Below are 18,549 nucleotides of genomic sequence, written 5' to 3'. Positions count from 1 at the left end.
TTCCTGTGCCCCCTCCATGAGAATTTCGCAATGACTGGTYGGACCATAGGTAAGATTTGGGGATGCTGAGAGAAGAGAAGAGSGAGGCCGTTGCTTTTGAGAGGAGGAGAGAGAGAAGAGCCAGCTGCCAGCTGTGGCCACCACACCTGCAAGTCTGCTCTGTGTCGCGCTGCATTTTTCCGCAATGCCTCTGCTCCCACGACGCCCAAGTGCTAACGCCAAGGAGTTTGAYGGATAACATCACCTCCTGCACGCAGCCCCAGCAGAGACAGCCATGGCCACTGCAGGATGGCCCTGGGGAAGGTGATGAGATCCCGAGCGTGGATTGCCAGATCGGATCGCACAGGCCGTGCAGCCGGGACTGACAAAGCCCCTTTGTTGCAGGATTGCACACACGCGCTGCACCTCCCCGCTGCTGATTTCCATTGACCTGCCATCGAAATCAATGCAAGACCGCCAGGCTGTACCAAGCCCTGCTCTGACGGGGAGGAGGGACCGGATTGCATGACCTAATAGGTATTTTCTGTCGCTCAACTTCTGAAGTACATGCCTCGGGGCTGAAGGCGATGGTACATCCAGCAGCACTTCCCGGTCCAGCTTGATCGGTGAGCACCAGAGAACAAAGAGTTCCCCGGCACCCCGGCAGGCACGGAGAGCCCCATGGGCTCCCRGGGGATGTTGGGAAGTGGGTCCCTGCTCCGGGCTTCAAGGGCATTTCCCTGCAGGGCAGCTGTGTGAGCAGCTGGACCTGGCACACGGCGAGGTCCAGCATCCTCTTCCTCACCACGACTTTCAGGGCTGTTCTTCTAGCTTGGCATCCCATCGAACAACCCCAAAGGGGTGTCTGGCTCACCAGCTCAAAGTTGGGCTGCCGCTTAGCAAGGTGCAGAGCCGCTCCCAAAGCAGGTATCGTCACCAGGCAAAACAGACGGATGTAGAGAGCAAAGCCAAAGGCTAAGGCTTGCTAAACTCACACGTGTGCTCCTCGATCCAGCTATTCCCAGGACTTGCTGTGGTCTCGGGTGCTRTTGTGGTTCAGACACAAGCTCATGGGTCCCTTCCAGCAGGCAGATGCCAAAGGATGCCAGAAGAACTGCCAGGCTTGGGCACCCCCCACACCTTTGCTGAGCCAAACTGTCTGTGATCACTTCTGGGGCCAGTCAAGCTGCCAGAGTGGTTGGGAAACAGATGATTTCAAATAAGCTGGTATTAATAGGGTATTGATAACCCRAGAAGGGCAGTACTGAGGGGAAACAACTGGGGAAAAAGCTTCCTAGTGAATCTCCAGGGGAAATTTTTCCAAAGGTTAAAAAAAAATGAGAGGAAAAAAAAAGAAGCAGAGAATTAATTTATTTTGATGGTAATTTTTCTGGTTGCCATTTAAGGGCGACACTCGGGAAGTGCTGGGGTAATTGACGGATAGACCCGAGGAGATGGCAGGACCCCCACCCCCTCTGCCCCTCTGCAGCAGGCTGGTAAGTGGAGGGCCTGTGATTTATTTAGTATCCATGAATACTGAGTGAAATCAGAATAATGGGGCACTTAGCGGTGTTACTGAGAAATCACTATTGTGATGCAATTTACTTCAATTAATTAAGCCTTTTTTGTTACCATTATTCCTTGTTTTACATTTTGTTTTAAATTTCAAACGATTGGGTGCTTTGTGGTGGGAAGCTGATAGCTCTAGTTAGAGCGATGCCGCAAGAGACCATAAATACCGGCTGCGCTATTCACGCTCTGCTCCAGCCCCTTCCCAAGTCTGCCCTCCTGCAACCCCCCAGGTACCGATTTGGTCCCTGTACAGCCCCTGCCCCATGTGCCACAGTGCCCTGTGGTCCCCATGGCCCTTTCCATGTGCGGCATCCCAAAAACTCAGCAAATGTGACTTAGTTCCGACCTGCAGCTATCCCGCTTGCACTAGGTTTGGTGCCTTGGTGCATTTAATGTGTATTCCTCACCACCTTTGCTTGTGGTGAGGGGTCTGATCTCCCAGGTGAGGTTGTACAACCCAGCCTGTTGGACCTGCTCCCTACCCCTTCCTGTGCAAACCATGCTGGCCAGAAAAGTCGTCTCCTTTGCCCCCACATCACCCCATGCTGCCAGAAACACAGGCGCAATAATCTTCAGCAGTGAGCAAGACAAGAGTAGAGACMCATTTCCTCTTCCACTACCAGTGCCATGTGCACAGTCCATGCTCACCCATGCCAGGCAGGGAGACCAAGGCCCCACTGCACGCTAGGATTCACACTCCTGTCTGTGGGTGCTGAAATGAAGATGTAACTGTTTTTTTTTTACTATGTGGTTGAACARCTGCATTTTTTTTCCATCCTGCTATGTTTGGGGCTGGTCAAAAGCCCAAGGGCATGGCTTTAGTGGGTAGGACATGAGCACTGTGAAGTTTTGGAGACTCCCCTTCTTGGCCTCCGTGAGCCTCCAGTGCATCCTGCTACATTCAGCCTTGATCTCTAGTTGAGACGATCCCTTCTGCAGGTATCTGTYCCCCACAGAGAAAGCTAAAACTTAGCTACCGACACCCAGCTTAGAGGTGGTGAATCYCAGCACTACGAAGACTGTGGGTATTTTGGTTGTCCAGCAAATAAAGGTGGTGGCTGCTTCTTTTCCAGCCAAGCAGTCCTGAGACCTTCTCACTGGCCCTGGGGACCTGCCCAGGGTCCAAGTACTTCTTCACAGAGCTCCTGTGCTTCCCAGTACCCTGTCATCACCTTGCCCAGCCATCATCACCCTGCCCAGCCACCATCACCACGTAAAGCCAGTGGATGCAAGAAGACAATATGCAAATAAAAGAAGTCACTTGCTAGTCCAGACTAGTCAGGAGTTTTCCTTCCAGCCTTCTGGATTATCATCCAGATGTTTAACCTGTTTAACCTCCTGTGATTTTTATTCCCAATGTAATTATACCCACTGCTGCAGCGTAACTCTTGAGTGAGAGGCTCCGCACGCTTTGCTCTRTGTTCACAGCTTGGGAAGACAGGAGGGAAAAGAGGAGGGGAAGGAGGGGAGGGAGGCTATTCTGCAGACCTGCAGGACAACCCCTCCTCCAGACAAGAAAAATTAAATCATATACTAACAGGGTCACCATTGCTTCAAAGCACCATGCCCCACTTGCTGGCATGCACCCCACCGGCACGGGGAGAGGACACACCTGTGGGGAACACCTGAGGGGCCTTTGAATCAAACCGGTGCTATCTCTTTAACAGAGGGGAGAAAAAATATTGGTGCCCTGGACCCCCCTGGGAATAAATTCATACTGCTGTATTGATTAGATTTTTTTCTCCTTTTGCCTGATTCTTACAGCCTCCTGGGTAATGAAGATTAAGCTTCAAGCCCTTCTGATATTACTTTGAAATGCAGAAACCTTCAGAAAAAGAGACTACATCTTCTTTCTTCTTGGAAAACGGCAAATATCTTTGGGGATGGGCCAATGTTTGTCTATTTTTTCTTCTCCCATCTCTCAAGCAGTAGACACACGTGTCTGCACAAGCACGCACACACACATGTATGTACGTCCGTGTATAGATACTCTTCCTCTCACTATGTATCATGCTAAAGATTCAAGGACTCRTTTGATTTAACTGGTGTTAAACTGCAGCAGGGAGCTCGGGTGAACACAGGAGCCAGCCACCTTAATATCAGATCAATTAATTATCAGCACTGTTATGACGAAGGCTGGTGAAATGTGGGTTGATAGATTTCAGAGTGCAAGCAAAGAGCTCTCATTTCCCCGGTCTCCTAATCACTGGAGGCAGGCCTGGCCTGTGATCTCGGTTACAGAGACATAAATCTGGAGCAGCTCCAGTTATTTAATTGGTGTCGCTTGGGAATTTACAGCGATGCAATGGTGAGCAGAATCCAGACCTTTGGAAGGGAGCCTTTTCCTTCCTGACGGTGATTTAAGTCCACATACTGAAGCTGTCCACAGCTAGACAATCGCRGTTCCTGGAGGCTTTGCTGTGCTAGGAGCTGTACGTAGGCTTTTAGGAAGCACAGAGATGTCCAAGGGAACCCATAAAGCTGAGACAGCAAGGAACAGGCAGCGGAGGCAAAACCTGCCCCTCCAGCAACCCAAACCTGCTGGTGTCCTGCCAGAGAGTTGCCTGCTGGGAGGCACTGTGTGCTCCTCAAGGTTACCAGTCTCCTAGGACCTGCCCTGGGTTTGCTGGATTAAGCCCCGAAGTAAAAGGTGGACAGTCCTGAGCCTGTGAAGTTCCTTGCTCCAGGGAGGATGAAGTTTGGGAGAAGGAGAGGAGGACGAGGGGCTGGAGTTACTGCAGGAGATGGCATAGGGGTGGACGAGTGAGTGAAGCAGCCCCACGCAGAGGGGCATAAGTGAGCAGTGACAGTATAGCGGTTTTTGACACGAGCCCAGTGTGTTTGTTTTTCAAGGTCTTGGTCAGAAAAGGGCTGGTTACGGCTGCTCCCTCACACAGGGAAGCTGGAAAATCCCTGGTAATGGATACTGTTGTACCAGCCTGGCTGCTGGCCCTGACCTGGGATCCACCAAGTTGTCTCTTACGACCTGGGCAGCTTTGGGCTCTTCTTTGCCCTCAACAACAAACTTCCCATGAAAGCAAATCTTTCAGGCTTGCTTACCCCGCGTCTCCACAAACACTGTCCTGTAGCTCTTTCTTTGACATCCTTAAGCTCAGATCAGACTCCTCTACCRGTTCAGACTCCTCCTTGACTGATTCTTCTCTCAAAGTTGGCATCTCCCATCTCCCTGCAGTAAATAAGGACCTCTCTCACAACCAAACCCAAGTCTGCTTCTTTTCTCTTGTCCTGATTTTGGGGACAGTTCCACAGCCTCAGCAGCACGTGGCTGAGAAGGGCCAGTTGATGAGGATTCACTTTTGGACACTATTTGGATAGCAAAACCTGGTGCAGAACTCCTACGCCCGCCTTTCAAAGCCCTGGAAATCTGGAGAAGTGCATCACCTCARCCCAGACTCCTGAGTTTGCCTACCKCCATGTCTGCTTCAAATGGGCAACTCTGAGCACACACACTTCCTCCTGTCCCTGTCCCTTGCAAGAATCACTTCAAAGAACCTTGACCTCCAGTCTTGGACACGACCAATGTAGGTTCTGAGCCCTGGAAGCCTTGGGAAGCTCAGGGAAGTTGGGAGCCACACACACCATGCRCTGCCATATGTCCATAGGTCACCTCCCTGCAAAGCCAGCCTGGATTTTGGGGCAGAGGCTTTTCCCTTTCCAACCCTCACAAGCCATGAATGAAGTGATATTCCAACTATTTATTTTTCTATCAATAAACTTTATTGTCCTTTTCTTGCAAACCCTTCAGCAATTAAAAAAAAAAAAAAAAAAAAGGAGGAAGAAGAAGACAAAGGGAGTTGATGTTTGACTGCTGGGCTATCACTTAAGTCCTTGTTCCTGTTTACTCAGGACTTATTAGAGCTCATTCAATGCCTATAGCATGGCTGGATCAATACCTGCTGGGAGCAAGAGAGATTCCGCTTGGCCACTGTAGCCCATGTTGCAGAATTGATCTGCTTGGCTGCTGCAATCTGAAAATCCATCTTTTTGCGCTCTCTTCCTCTCTCTCTGCAGCTGGGTTGCTAAGCAACGGGGGCTCCTTTGGGCGGTCATTGGTCAGTAGCGCGGCCGGGCGCCGTGGTCCTCCGTGGTCACTTGGCCACTTTGGGCTGCAATTCGTCCTCCAGGATGGCTCCAGGCCGAGGGGAGGTGGGGAAAGGGCAGGGAGGAGGGGAATGGACCGGGAGAGAGAGAGAGGAGGAAAGGGGGAGAAAAGGAAAATCAATATCACCTCACATTTAACCTTTCTTTAAAAAAAAATCTTTTAGAAAACTATATTGACCCATTCCTTATCACTTTGTGCCATTGCAGCCTGCTTGAACGGGGGCTTCGTTGCCTGCACATGTACTTTATAAATACTTCTCACTTTTTTTTTGTTAAGGTAGATCATTCTTGCCTTCTTCTCTATCCCTCTCTCTCACCTTGGCCGGACACAAAGTTATGCCAGTTTAGCTAAAGGTGTGTTTTTAAATTGATTTCATTAAACTGGGGCAAAACCTTTGTGCGGATGTACTGAAATCAATGTAAACCCCATTTGCATCGATTTCACTTCGCTTTGGTAAAGGAATCGAATTATACAAACCAATACCAACCTGCTTTAAAATGATTTAAGAGTGTCTACACAAGACCAATTTTGGCTTGCAATTTTGTGTGTAGGCCAGGTTCATCCCTCCTCTCCAAAGGCCCACTCATTAGGCAGATGTCTTTGCCACAAAAGCCTTCCAGCTCTCGCTCCCATGGTCTCCCCAAAAGGGCGTCATCTTTGCAGCCTTCCACAATGAGTCCTGAAAGCGGTAGCCTAACTTCACCTCTATCTCCTCATCTGAAGACACAGGCTGGGGCCATGGTTTTCCTGCCTCTCTTTACCTGTGCGCTCCAGTGGGTATCTCCCTTGCAACCCGAGTGTCCCCAAAGGCTGATCCTGATCCTTCCCCCATGGTGCTGTTTACGGCTTCTGAGACCATTGCTGAAGAYGTTTCATGACTGAGAGAAGGGAGTTTTGCTTTCCAGAGGGATCTTGGGGAAGGTCATGTAAGTCAGGGATGGGGAATGGTGAGGAAATGCGAGCCATGGCACTCTCCCTGCACGCTGCCATTGCTCCATAAAGGGAGTGTGTCATCCCTTGATACCAGGTGTTGTATAATATTTGCTGTACAGCTATTGATCTTGGTCAAAAGCCATCCCACCACACATACATGCATCTCATATATGTGTGTGTGTCTTTTAATGATGCCTTTTACTATGGTCCCTAGATAATATCATACCTAGGTCTCAAAGTCCTTGTACAGGCATGCTATTATCCCTATTTTATGATTATCTTATCTTAACGTAACAAAAGGACAGAGGGGTTAATACTAGAACATAAGTGCTCGAAAGTGGACACTTAAAGCTAAGTGCCAAAACTGTTGTAAGACACCTATGTGAAGTGGCCTCATTTCCAGAAGTGCTGATCAGCTCCCTCAAAAGCCAAGAAAAGCCACATTCCTCCAGGGTCGTCAAAGCCAACCACTTTTATTAGCTCCCTCCATAGGTAATTCATGCACAAAGGTGCTTCCGAGTCAGAAGACGTTAGATCTGTACTTGCTCGACAACAACAGACCTCTGCCCACACCTCRCAGCTCCAGGCTGTTCAACTCCAGCTAGTCTCAGGGTCTCCCGCACCAGGATGTCCATAATATTCAGTAACCAGGTCCTTGGTAATAAAGAGTCACCCTGATTTTACCGCTACAGTCTTCTCTTCTTATGCAWTTGCCTTGCTTAATTTTCTTGCTCTGCACTAATATTTCTCCTTCCACCTTCCTCCTGTATTAAAAGCAATAAAGGAATGACAGAAGGACTGAAAGCAAAGGAAAAAAAAAAACTAATCTCACTCTCAGTTTTGGAAGTGTGGCAGAGTTTTGTTTTCAACAGCTGAACGTGTGCATGGAGGAAGGCAGGACACGAACCTTCAGAGTTTGAGAGCCCTTCCCCTGTTGTTCTCCATAGCTGTAAGGGTTCCTTTCCTGGGAATATTTAAAGCACTTCCTCATCAAATAGAGGTCAGGTATATTCCAAAAGATTTTAAAATTTGGATAATTTTCATCAAAACTAATACTCTTCCTGGGGGAGCCCACTGTTTCATTAAATTTTCCTTTTCAAACGTTCAACTGGACACATGAAAAAAATGGAGTCTTCTGATTGTCCCATTTCAGCATTTTCTAAGCTAATCATTTCCTTTTCCAGTACTGTGTGATTTTTATTTGTTTGTTTTAAAATCCTGATTCATTTACTCTGAAAGGAGATTTGAAAAAATTCTCAAAGCTGAAATTTGTCTACAGTTTTAGAGGTTGTCGAAACCATCCGGTTTTGATTGACAGTGTCTGTAATTTTTTGGAGAAGTTCATGGATTTTTTTTTCCATCTTCCATTGTTTTTTCTAATTGAGGAGAGGAGAAGAAGTTAAAATTCACATGAATTCGTATGGAATGAGGAACTCATTTCTTGCTTAGACCTAACACTCTTCTCCAAGTTTCCATGGGATTTTAGCAGGACCTTACAGGCTCCGATGAATAGCAATGCTTCCGTGAATCGGGGCAGTACTGTTCTTTTCCCACCGGGATTTTTGGGTATGTTTTATATACATGTTAATGGCTGCTGAATGATCACTTTACTAAGCAGTGCATCAACCCCTTGCGAATCGCCTGCCCCAGGTTCTGCGAGAACTCCCCACACCAAGAGGACGTCTCAGGAAGACCATTAACTGATTTTTGCTTTCACTTAGAGCTTGCAACATTGACATGTCTGTTCAATATTTGACAAGCTGTCCGCTGGCCCTGTCCACAGCGGAGATCTGAGCAGCATCTCGGGAAAATATTCCTGTTCTTCACTGCCACAGAAACCTTCATGTTGATCCTGAGCCACAACAGTCGAGCTGTCCCGAGGAGGCGGATGCTCGCCTGCTTTCACTAAGGGCTTTGCCCCATCTCTGGGCTGTCAGAGCCACCCTGCCGGCTTCCTCAGCCTCTAAGCCCGTTGGAGGCCTTTGGAGCTCCGTTAAGATCACAGTTCTGGATTTTAGCCTGGCAATGTTGATTTAGAGGAGAGAGAGGGACATCTCAGAAAAGAGCTGCCTTACCCACCCAGTAAGACTCCTAAATCTGTACATTACTTAAATAATCGCTTAGCTTTCAGGTGGAGATTAAATGCAAACCTCCGCTTCAACGTGCCACGCGCTTGGCCTTGGCAGACACCTGGTTAAGTCTCACTGGAGCAAACAGGCTCTGAGTTCCCAAATCCTCTTGGCAATTACMTGATCCTTCCCCGCGGTCGGCCTCCCTCACGCTTCCTCGAGGTTGTGCGGGGACACAGTCCTGGGGAATTCAGGCCGTGCGCTTTGATTTGCCTAAACGTAGCACACCAGAGTGTTTTGCTGAATGAAGATGCATTGCTGAACTAGAGCCAGAAGCCAGAGCGCGCCTGATGCTAAGCTGCAAAGAGAAAGCGGGGAGGGTTCCAGTTCTCTGCAGATCCCACTGAGACCATGTGTCTGGGAGATGAACCCTGAGAGGCCGTTAAAAAGCTCAAGTCTTGAATTGCTGAGGATTATCTGGCTTTCTTATTCTCTGCTTGTTTTCCATTGAACATCTTTTGTAGACAGGGAAGGAGAGAAAGAGGAGGGGAGGTGAGTAGGAGAGAAAGGAAATGGGGAGTGGGGGAGAGAGTCAACTGACAAAGTAAGGTTATTAATTTTTCAGAAAAGAAAATACTTTCTACCTTTTGAGGAGAAATATTGATATGTGGTATAATGCTCCTTTATTTCTCTCACTCTCTCTTCTTAATCATTTTGGTTTTTGTTCTGCAGGCCCTGCTTTTTCATAAGCCCTGTCTCTGGTTGTCATTTCTTGTATATGAAGTAAATCTGTTTCGAGGCAAAATTCCTATTCCTCTCTGCAGGCTGGTCAGGGAGGAGGGTGCCAGGGCATGATTTTAGGGGTATATTACATTTACATCCCCTCGGGTGCCTGGCACCCTTTGGGCTGAGATATTGTTTGAGGCAGTATTTCTTGCAAGCCCCAGAGCAAATTATCCTGGAAACAGCTCCTCCAAATATTGGAAAGTGTCTTTTCAAATTCACTTTGAAGCTATGTTTATTTGGGGGAGGGGGGGGAAATAGAAACTCCCATTTCCAATGCACTTAGATTTGGTGCATACCCAACACAGGACACATGTTGAGAGCTGATCCCATAGCAAGAGAGCTCACCTGCTTTGGAGATCCTAAAGCCAGCGAGACCAGGCAGGTGAAGGACACAAGAGAACATGGGAATGGCAGCACAAGGATTCACCCCCTGGGTCTGGGCTGAGCCTTCCATGCCATGAACCAGACCCTGGCTGTGATCCAGGGAGAAAACTGGGCTCCGTCCAGAGCATGGTTCAGTTCAGGTTCCTAACCCGACCTCTGGGTTGAGTGGTTGAAGTTCAGGGGAGAAGTGCAGGCCTCCGATGTTCAAGAAAAATTGAGCAGAGACTCATCTTCTGGTCCAACAGACCCATGTCTCCTGGGTTAGCTGCCTCAAGGTGCCAGCAGCACCCCCATCCCACAGCCAGATCTCAGATCCTGACCCCAGAAATGCAACATAAGTGGGGACACCCGCAGGCAAGTGGAGATCTGTCGAGCTTGGGCCCACAAGGAACCCCTGACATGACGGCAGAGCTGAGCTTCACCCACGCTCAGTGGAAGGGCAGGGGTGCAGTGTGTGGGAAGTAGATTGTTCCTTCCAGGCACCCAAGAGCCGTTGGTGGATCCCATACTGGATCCTTAGCAGTTGTGGCCTTTCCCCTTCAGTCTGTATTGCTGCCGTGATTTGCTATGCTGTGGCACTGCTCGGATTTCAGGTCTCACCAGAAGATTTCCAGGTGCTGCTCATGGCTTGCAGCCTCCCCCAGCACCACAGAGCTGGCATGGTCCTCTCTGGCTTCCTTGTTCAGGTCCCTGTGGATGTCATAGCTGTTGCTCTTGTCCTCTTTTTGCTCTTCATTCTCTTCTGCATCTTTTTTCAGCCCTTTTCATCTGCCATCCTGTTCTTTCACTTGGTAGTGTTCAGCTCATGCTCTTAGAAGTCTTTCACCCATCACCATCAGCTCCACTGACCCAGAGCCTCTCTGAGCCATCACGTCAAGGACTTCACCATCTCATGGGGAAGGAAGGCCATGTGAAATAACCTCCACATCTGAGTGCCATGGGTCTGTTTGTGCACCAGCTGGATAAATCAGCCAGAAGACTTGGTGTCCAGAGCAAATGGGTGTCATTTACCCTTTGTACACTACATAAATGTAGGGCAGGTAACAAAAGCTTCATCTATTAACATAATGACAGGTATTTCCCTGTTCTTAGGCTTGGCCCAGTCAAGCACAACACCTAAGTACATGATTAATTTGAAGTCTAAGAGACTTAAGCACGTGCTTAAGTGTTTGGCAGTTCTGGACCTAACAACAGTGGTTTCTATACAGCAATCCATGCTCATGACATGTTACGGTGCTGCTTAGATGTATGGATTAAGGGTGCCATAAACAGTTGAGATATTCTGTTTAAACAATCGTTTGTTGACAAGACTATTCTAAGCCCATCGAATCCCTAAGTGATAGATGTATGTTGTCTTTCTGAGTCTCATGCTGTATCAGCCATTGATTTTTTCAGCCTGGATGCTAAGGTAACCTTTACCTGAGAGCTTAAGCAGAAAGCAATGGGTGTATACTCACCATACGAGGAACTGTTTGCATTGCTGGATGGAGGACAAAGCAAGAGATCATCTTCGCATCCATCCACACAGCACAAGTCTGCTCTGGGTTGGCCTCCTCCAAGGCCTCACAAAGGAGGAGCACTTCTGGCCAGCATTGCTCGATGCTGTGACATGGCTGTTTGTCATTGCTGCAGTGCATGATACRGCTGTGACCATCATTCGAGGGATGCTTCCCCCATCCACAAAGCAATGAGCCTTTTCCAGGACCTTGCTCCAAGCTCAGTGATGTCTCAGGGTAGTTTTGGGCTAGGGAACCACAGGTCAATGCCTCATCCATGCCCAAATCCTCACGTCCAGACAGACCCTGAGGCCTGCATATTGCTCACTTTAAACACAGAGGTCTCTAAGAGGAAACCCACAGAAGCCCTGGGAGGCAGCACGTTCCTGGCACTGGCAGCAAACGCTTCCTAGCAGGCARGTTGGCTCCATCCTTCCCGTCATTGCCATGAGGCTGAGCTCTTCCATGCRTGGCAAGTGACCCCTGGCCACACACAGTCCCTCATGTCTCAAAATACAAACATTTCCCCCCATGAAGACTGCAGAAATCCCGAATGACAGCTACGGAGAGCATCAGAAGCAATCCAACACTATCTCTCCATCTCTCTCTGTCTTCGCAGTTGCAAGTTAGCTTCCTGCTGCMCACCTCACACAGCATCTGCCATTTTCTCCTCCTCTCGGTATAACAACTCAAGCTCCAACTCATCCGTGGGCCACATTGCAGAAGAACAGTGGTCACCTGCCATCCCGGGATCCCAACTTTTGATATTCTTTTCAGGAGACGTTTGTCCCCAGAGACGTGCAGGTTCCCCGGYGGCTCCCTCCCTGCATGCACGCGCCTACGCGGGTGCTGTGTCAGGATACCCTTCTTTGAGATCTGTTTTAATCACATTTATTGTGCGTAACCGGGGAAGGAATCTATTGACAGTCTGTCTTCACATTTCTGTCAATTCTTCCGTAGACATCATTAAATCCAAGAGTGGATCTTAATTTAACGTGTTAGCTAACGGGTTATTTAATTAGTTTTCAATACCCCCAAAAAAGCAGGGGATAGGGAAATGGGTGGTGTATTAAGGGTGTGGGGAGGGGAAGAGCAAGATGATGAACACATCCAGGTTTCCCGGATCTGCAGAGAAATCATCTCCTCGGCCCCTTCACCCCTTCCCTCTCACAAGAAAGAGCCCTGTTACGTTTCCCCTTCTCCCCACTGTGTTCAATAATAAATGAAAATGGTAAAAAGCAATTCATACACAAGCTAAGCGTCTGGATTTATTATCAAGACAATTACACCGAGGAGAATTCCCGGAAAATTACTCTTCGAAGTCTTTCTCTGCCACCCCCTCCTAGTTTGGATAAATACAGTAGCAATTACTGCTGAGGGAGAGAGGAGGGAACAGGGTGCAACAGCAGCGCGCCCCAGCRTGGCTCCACGTCAGGATGGGACCTACCAGCGGGGACCGGGATCACTCCCTGACCAGGGCACCGGGGGAGTTTGGTGCAGGGGTGAAGTGTGTTCGGGGAGGGAGGGAGCAGACACGTGCGTGCTTCACATGGACTGATCTGCGAGATGGGTATCGATTATAGCCAGCTAGCGCGRGGTGTGTGTGTATGATAGCACTGTGTGGATATGAGCTGCTTTTGATTATTTTAGTGAAAAGCTCACCATGACCYGAGCAAGCCAGGGCTGGTGAGGGGCAGGCCTGGACGCCCCATCCTGCAGGGACCCTCTGGTATCAGCAGGGACCCATCTGCAGGGACCCAGCAGATGCTCAGCTGCCTGGGGAGAAGGTCCTGGCTGGCTGGTGGGTTGCCTTGTCCCCCATCCTTGCATCTTTCCCTATCCCTGCATCATCCCCTTCCCTGCCTCAGCCTTCATTCATGCCTTGTCCCTCATTCCCACATCATCCCTCATCCCTGCATCATCCCCATTCCTGCTTCATCTCCCATCCTTGCCTTGTCCCTCATCCCTGCATCATCCCCATTCCTACATCATCCCCATTCCTGTCTCATCCCTTATCCTTTCCGTGTCCCCCATCCCTGTCTCATCCCCCATCTCTGCCTCCTCTGGGGTTTGCCCTGCAGCAGGAGGGGGGGTGCTGCCTCTGGGCGTGCAGAGTCCCTGGAGTCCCTGTGAGCAAAAAGCAACTGTTGCAGAGGCTGAGCTGGGGGAAGGGGGCGGGGAGGGAGGGGGGCAGGGGCTGCAGGCAGAAACTAGCTACCAGATACGCACCAGGTCTCCCCCCTCCCAAGGGCTCCCCGCCAGCCAGGGGGCTTTGGAGCTGGCTGCAGTGCAATCGAGATGGTGCGGGAAGGACCAGCCACACCTTTCCTGATGCCCTTGTGCTTCGGGAGCAAAGTGTCTAAAATCGGGATCTCCGGTTCTCAAAACAAACAAACAAACAAACAAACAAACAAACAAAAAACCCAGATAGCTGCTTCTAGAGCTGGGAAAATGTGCCCTGCTGCAACGTGGAAATATGTATATAAATATATATATACAAATATAAATCTTATATATATAAACACACCCGCATAGATATGAAACAAATATAATCACTCTGCCTGTGTGTATATATATATATATATATATCTTTGAATGTATATATAATGTATAAAGTAAATATATAAAATATGAATACTTTGAATGCATGCACTTTGGGTGTTTAGTAGTTTGCATAAATGCACTGCAGCAGCCCCGAAAGCTCTTGGTTTATCGTTTTACTCAGTATTTCCCAATATGCCTACACTCAAGGTGCTTCTTACACAACTCGGCGGCGCGTGTGCACGCACGGGCAGTGTCGGTGCAGGGGTCCAGCCTGCGACGGAGCCGGGAGCGCGGCCGGGGCAGGGACCGGAGCCACCCTGGGAATCCGCCCCCCGACGCCGCTCCCTGGCCTGCCGGGGGGAAAGGGTCCGTCCGCCCACGCGTGGGCCCGCGGCGACGGGGAGCCTTTGGGACGGCGCRGCCGCGCCGCGCCGCTGCCAGCGCTCCCTCGCTGTAACGCGCGCTGTAACGCGCGGTATAACGCGACGTGCAAAGCACGTTGTAACGCGCGGTGCGATGCGGGCTCCGAGGACCGATTTGCCGCGTTTGTAAGGCACGTCGCCAGGCACGCTGTAAAGAGCGTTGTAACGCGGGTCGCAGTGACCGTTTTAGCGCACGGTGCAATGCAGAGTGCCCTGACCGTTTTAACGCCCTCGGCAGAGCAGTGCTCGGCCCGGCGGCGGCTGCCGGYCCGGCCTCCTCTTGCCGCGGTGGCGATGCCCGGCCGCTCCTCGGCCTCTTCTGCACCGCGAGAGGCGGAAAGTTGGATTTTTTTTTCCCTCCTTCCTGCTCAGACGGCCGGGCTTGAGGGCAAACAAAATGCAGAGAGAGCAGAAGGGGGGGGGCGGAATAGGATCGCCGGGAGCCGCCGCAAAGCCTGGCTCGGGGGAGTGGGAGAGGGCAAAACTGCCGGGGGTTGGGTGCCAGCCCGCGGGACGGGCACCCTGGGCAAGGCGGTCTGGGGTCTCCACGCTCGCGCCAGCCACCTGCGTGTGCTCACACACATACATTAAACACGCGCGCACGCACACACGTACACACACACGCACACACACATAGGGGTTCCCTGCCCGCAGAGCACAGACGCACTCGCTGCATTTCTCACTTTTGAGCTTAAAATCCCGACTGGGTCGAGACGCGCGGGGACGGAGGAACGAGGGAAGGGAGRGAAGGAGAGAAAAAATAGGAAGAAAAATCCCACCTCGGAGCTTGGCGAAATTAACGCGTTTTTCATTGCTTTTCCCCCGAAAGATCCGGCGGAGCCGAACCCTCCCTACGCTGCTGCCAGGGTGTAAAGTTCAGGGCTGRTCCGCAGTGAACTTTTGAAAACAAATTGCGGTTTAAAGAGGTTCTCGGAGGCCCCCATTGATTTTATCGGAGCTGGGGGCGCCGCGGGGGGACCGGCCCGGGGCCCCGGGCGGATCCACGGCCCCGGACGCTGCCCGGGAACAGCGTCCCGGGCTGGACCGAAGCTCGGCGGGGCCACTTCGTTTGGGAGAAATCTCCTAGGGATTTATGGAAAATTTCCTAAAATTGGTCTCGGAGGGGAAATTGGATGCGAAAAGGCTCCTAACTCGGCGCTCCGGCCATTCCCGGCTCCACCGCTGCCGGGCCGCCAAGTTTCAAGGAAGCACAAAGTTTCACGTCAAACGAGAAAACTCGTCAGCAACCCCCTGGCGAGGCCATATCCCCCCACGGAGCAGCCTCGCCGCCGGCTGGATTTATTTGGCCGCGTTTGTGCGGCTTCGCCCCGTGCCCAGCCCGGCGCCGGGCCGGGACCCGCCGAGCGCGGGCGAACGCGGCAGCCGAACGGCGACGGCTGCGGGCGGCTGGAGCGGCTCCGTGGGGCGGACGGGGGCAGCGGCCCCCCACACTCCTCCCCGGAGCCCCCTGCTCCCGCCCTAAACGCGTCCGCGGCCATGCCCGTGAGGAAGGGGAAATTTTCATCGAAAATTTAAAAAGAAAAGAAAAAAGAAAGAAAGAAAAAAAATCCTGCTAAAGGCAAAAAGAAGTCGCGAGCAGCGGGGAAAGGGCCTGATCTTGCAGCTAAAAATGTCTCAGAGAAAAAGCCGCGGAGGGTGCAAATCGGCAGCGAGAAGGGACACCGGCATGAAATAATTTTAAGTGGAAAAAATGGTTGGTGGGAAAGGGTGATTCCCGCGGCCCCTCGCCGAAATTCGTCCCTTAAAGAAGGCAAAATAAAGTGCAACACGCTGGGCGCAGAGCTGAAATCGAGGGGGAAGTAGTACCCTAAAAAAAACAGGGGCGGAGGGGAGCGGCGAGCCGCGGAGCCGCCAGCGCCCGTGGGCGCGGGCTCTGCGCGCTCTGCCCCGCGGAGCCGCCGAGGGCTGCGCACCGGCACCGCGGAGCCGCGCGGAGCCTCGGGGGAGGCTGCGGGCACGTTGGTGCACACTGAACCGGCAAGAATCGGGTCTTTAGTCCTGACGCTGAAACCCCCAAGCAGGTTTTCCCATATCCTGCTTTAATAACACCAAATCCAGGCGGAACTTTTTTCGGCGTCGCAGGATTTTCATGCCTTGTTTTGTTTTGGAAGTGAAAGCGTTTGAATCCCCTTCAAGAACCAGTATCAAAGTCTCTTTTTTAAAAAGCTATTGATTGCAAAAGTCTTATTTAAACCAACACATTTTAGTTTCTCACATTTTAAAACATCATCTGGGGCCCATTGTATGGAAAATCGATTAGCAGAAATTGCCACGCTCTTTGCCTTACACTTGATTGTTGTAAAATCGAGACATCTATAGGCAAAGGCTGGGCTGGAAAATATTTGGAACCGAAATGAAAGGGTTTGCAAGGAATCTATAGGCACTAAATAATTCACCTGCCAGGCGATGGTGCGGTTATTTTGAAGCCTTAAAGAACTTTAAAGAACTTGATTTCCTATAGGAGAAGTGTTATGGCGAGATGCGCACAGCTGCGCGGGAGCCACGTTGCCGGATCGCTTTCTTTCCGTACCTAGAAAAAAAAATGTTTTGATTCCCTCTTTCGTACCTGTTCGCCGACTGCAACAAATATTGCTCGTAGGTTCACGTCTCACTCCTCTGGATATATTTCTGGACGTGTCGTTTTTGCTTTCGAGCTGTTCCTAAGKGGGGGGGGGGGGAGAAAAAAAAACAGATTTGAGTGAGGAACAACATCGCTGCAACGCAGCAGCACTGACCCGGAAGGCAGAGGTATAACCGGGGAGGGGGAAGCAATGCACGTCCAGCCTTTTACACGGGTTTTGAAAGGCTCTGGGGCTGCCCGGGCCGGCCCCGCTGGCTGCCGCCGCGGCCGGTGCCTCCTTGCCGGGGCCGCGGGACACGCGGGGCCGCGGCCGGCAGCTCCCCGGCAGCAGCCCCGGGACAGCGGAGAGCTCGCCGGGGTGGGCAGCTCTGAGCATCCTGCTCCGATGGGGTGGGAACGGCACGCAGACGGGGGGACACTCAGCAGGGCTATGTCCTGGCAGGATTTTTTTTGGGGGGGGGGTTAATTAGCTCCCCCCGGGTGACATTTTCTCCCCACTTGTCCCATCTAAACGAAACCGTAAGGTCACCTGGGATATGCAGCTCGGTCCCCTCCCCCGCCCCGTCCCCAAGCCCAGGAGTGCGGGGGTGGGGTGGGGGGTAAGGAGGAGTCGGTCTGGCCCTGCCGCTCTGCCTAGTGGAGAGAGGCCGAGCCGGGCCGGGCCGGGCCGGGCGAGGGCTCCCCTGGGCCCGGCGGTACCGGCGCTCCCCCTCCGCACTTACCGCTCTCTGCCCCCCGGCTCCGCGCCTTGGGGTGCTTGCACCGCCCGGCTCCTCTTGGCGAACCGCCCGGGCAGCTTTAGAGGAGCAGAGAGATGGGAATTAAATAGAGAGAGGGAGCTCAGGAAGAAAGAGGAGGCGAGGGAAGGGATCAATAGCATCCAGCTGTCGAATGGAGAGAGGGGGAGAGGAACCGGCCGCGGCCGCAGCCAGCCCCGCGCTGGGGGCGCGCAGCGGCCGCGGAGAGGCCGGCGCGGTCTCGGGGCCCCGCGGAGGGCAGGCACCGGGGCTCCCAGCCCGCCGCCCGGACTCACTTCCCCTCCTTCCCGGTGCAAGGACCGTGGATCGGGCCTCCCCTCCGCTGCGCCCCCGCGGCCCTGCGGCACCCGGCCCCGTGACCGGGCAGAGACGGCGCCTGCAGCCCGGCGGGGTGCCGCCGTGGGCACGGGGACGGTGCGAGAGGGAGTACCGCCCGGAGCTGTCCTTCGCCTACCGCCCGGCATCTCCCCTGGAGAGCAAGTGAGGACCCTGTCCGGCCCTGTTCCCCGTTCCGGTGAACTATGCGCTCCGGGTACCGGCCCATCGCTCGCGCCTCTGGGCGCTCAGAAGGGCATCTCTGCGGCTGGAGCCGCCGGAAAGCAAGCAAATCCCGTCGAGCTCACACATCCCTGGAACGGCTGGGGCTCATGCCCCGGCTCTGCACCCCCTTCCCGGCCTGGGGACCCCACTCCCGCCGGGGGCTCCTGCCACCTCTCTGCTCCCCCTTCCCCGCGTATCTTGGTGCCTCTCGCCTAATGATATTGCATCGATTGAGGAAGAGCCGGGGGGCTGGGGGCGCGGAGCCACCACATTACTCAATTATGTCGCACTAATTACTAAAAAAGTCTCTCTCGCGCGCGCTCTTTTTTTTTTTTTTTTTT

This window comes from Rhea americana, unplaced genomic scaffold (assembly GCF_003343005.1).
Source record: "Rhea americana isolate MKP2758 unplaced genomic scaffold, rheAme1 scaffold_378, whole genome shotgun sequence".
Classification (NCBI taxonomy): domain Eukaryota; kingdom Metazoa; phylum Chordata; class Aves; order Rheiformes; family Rheidae; genus Rhea; species Rhea americana.
The sequence above is the reverse complement of the archived record's forward strand: the minus strand, read 5'-3'. Positions refer to the sequence as shown.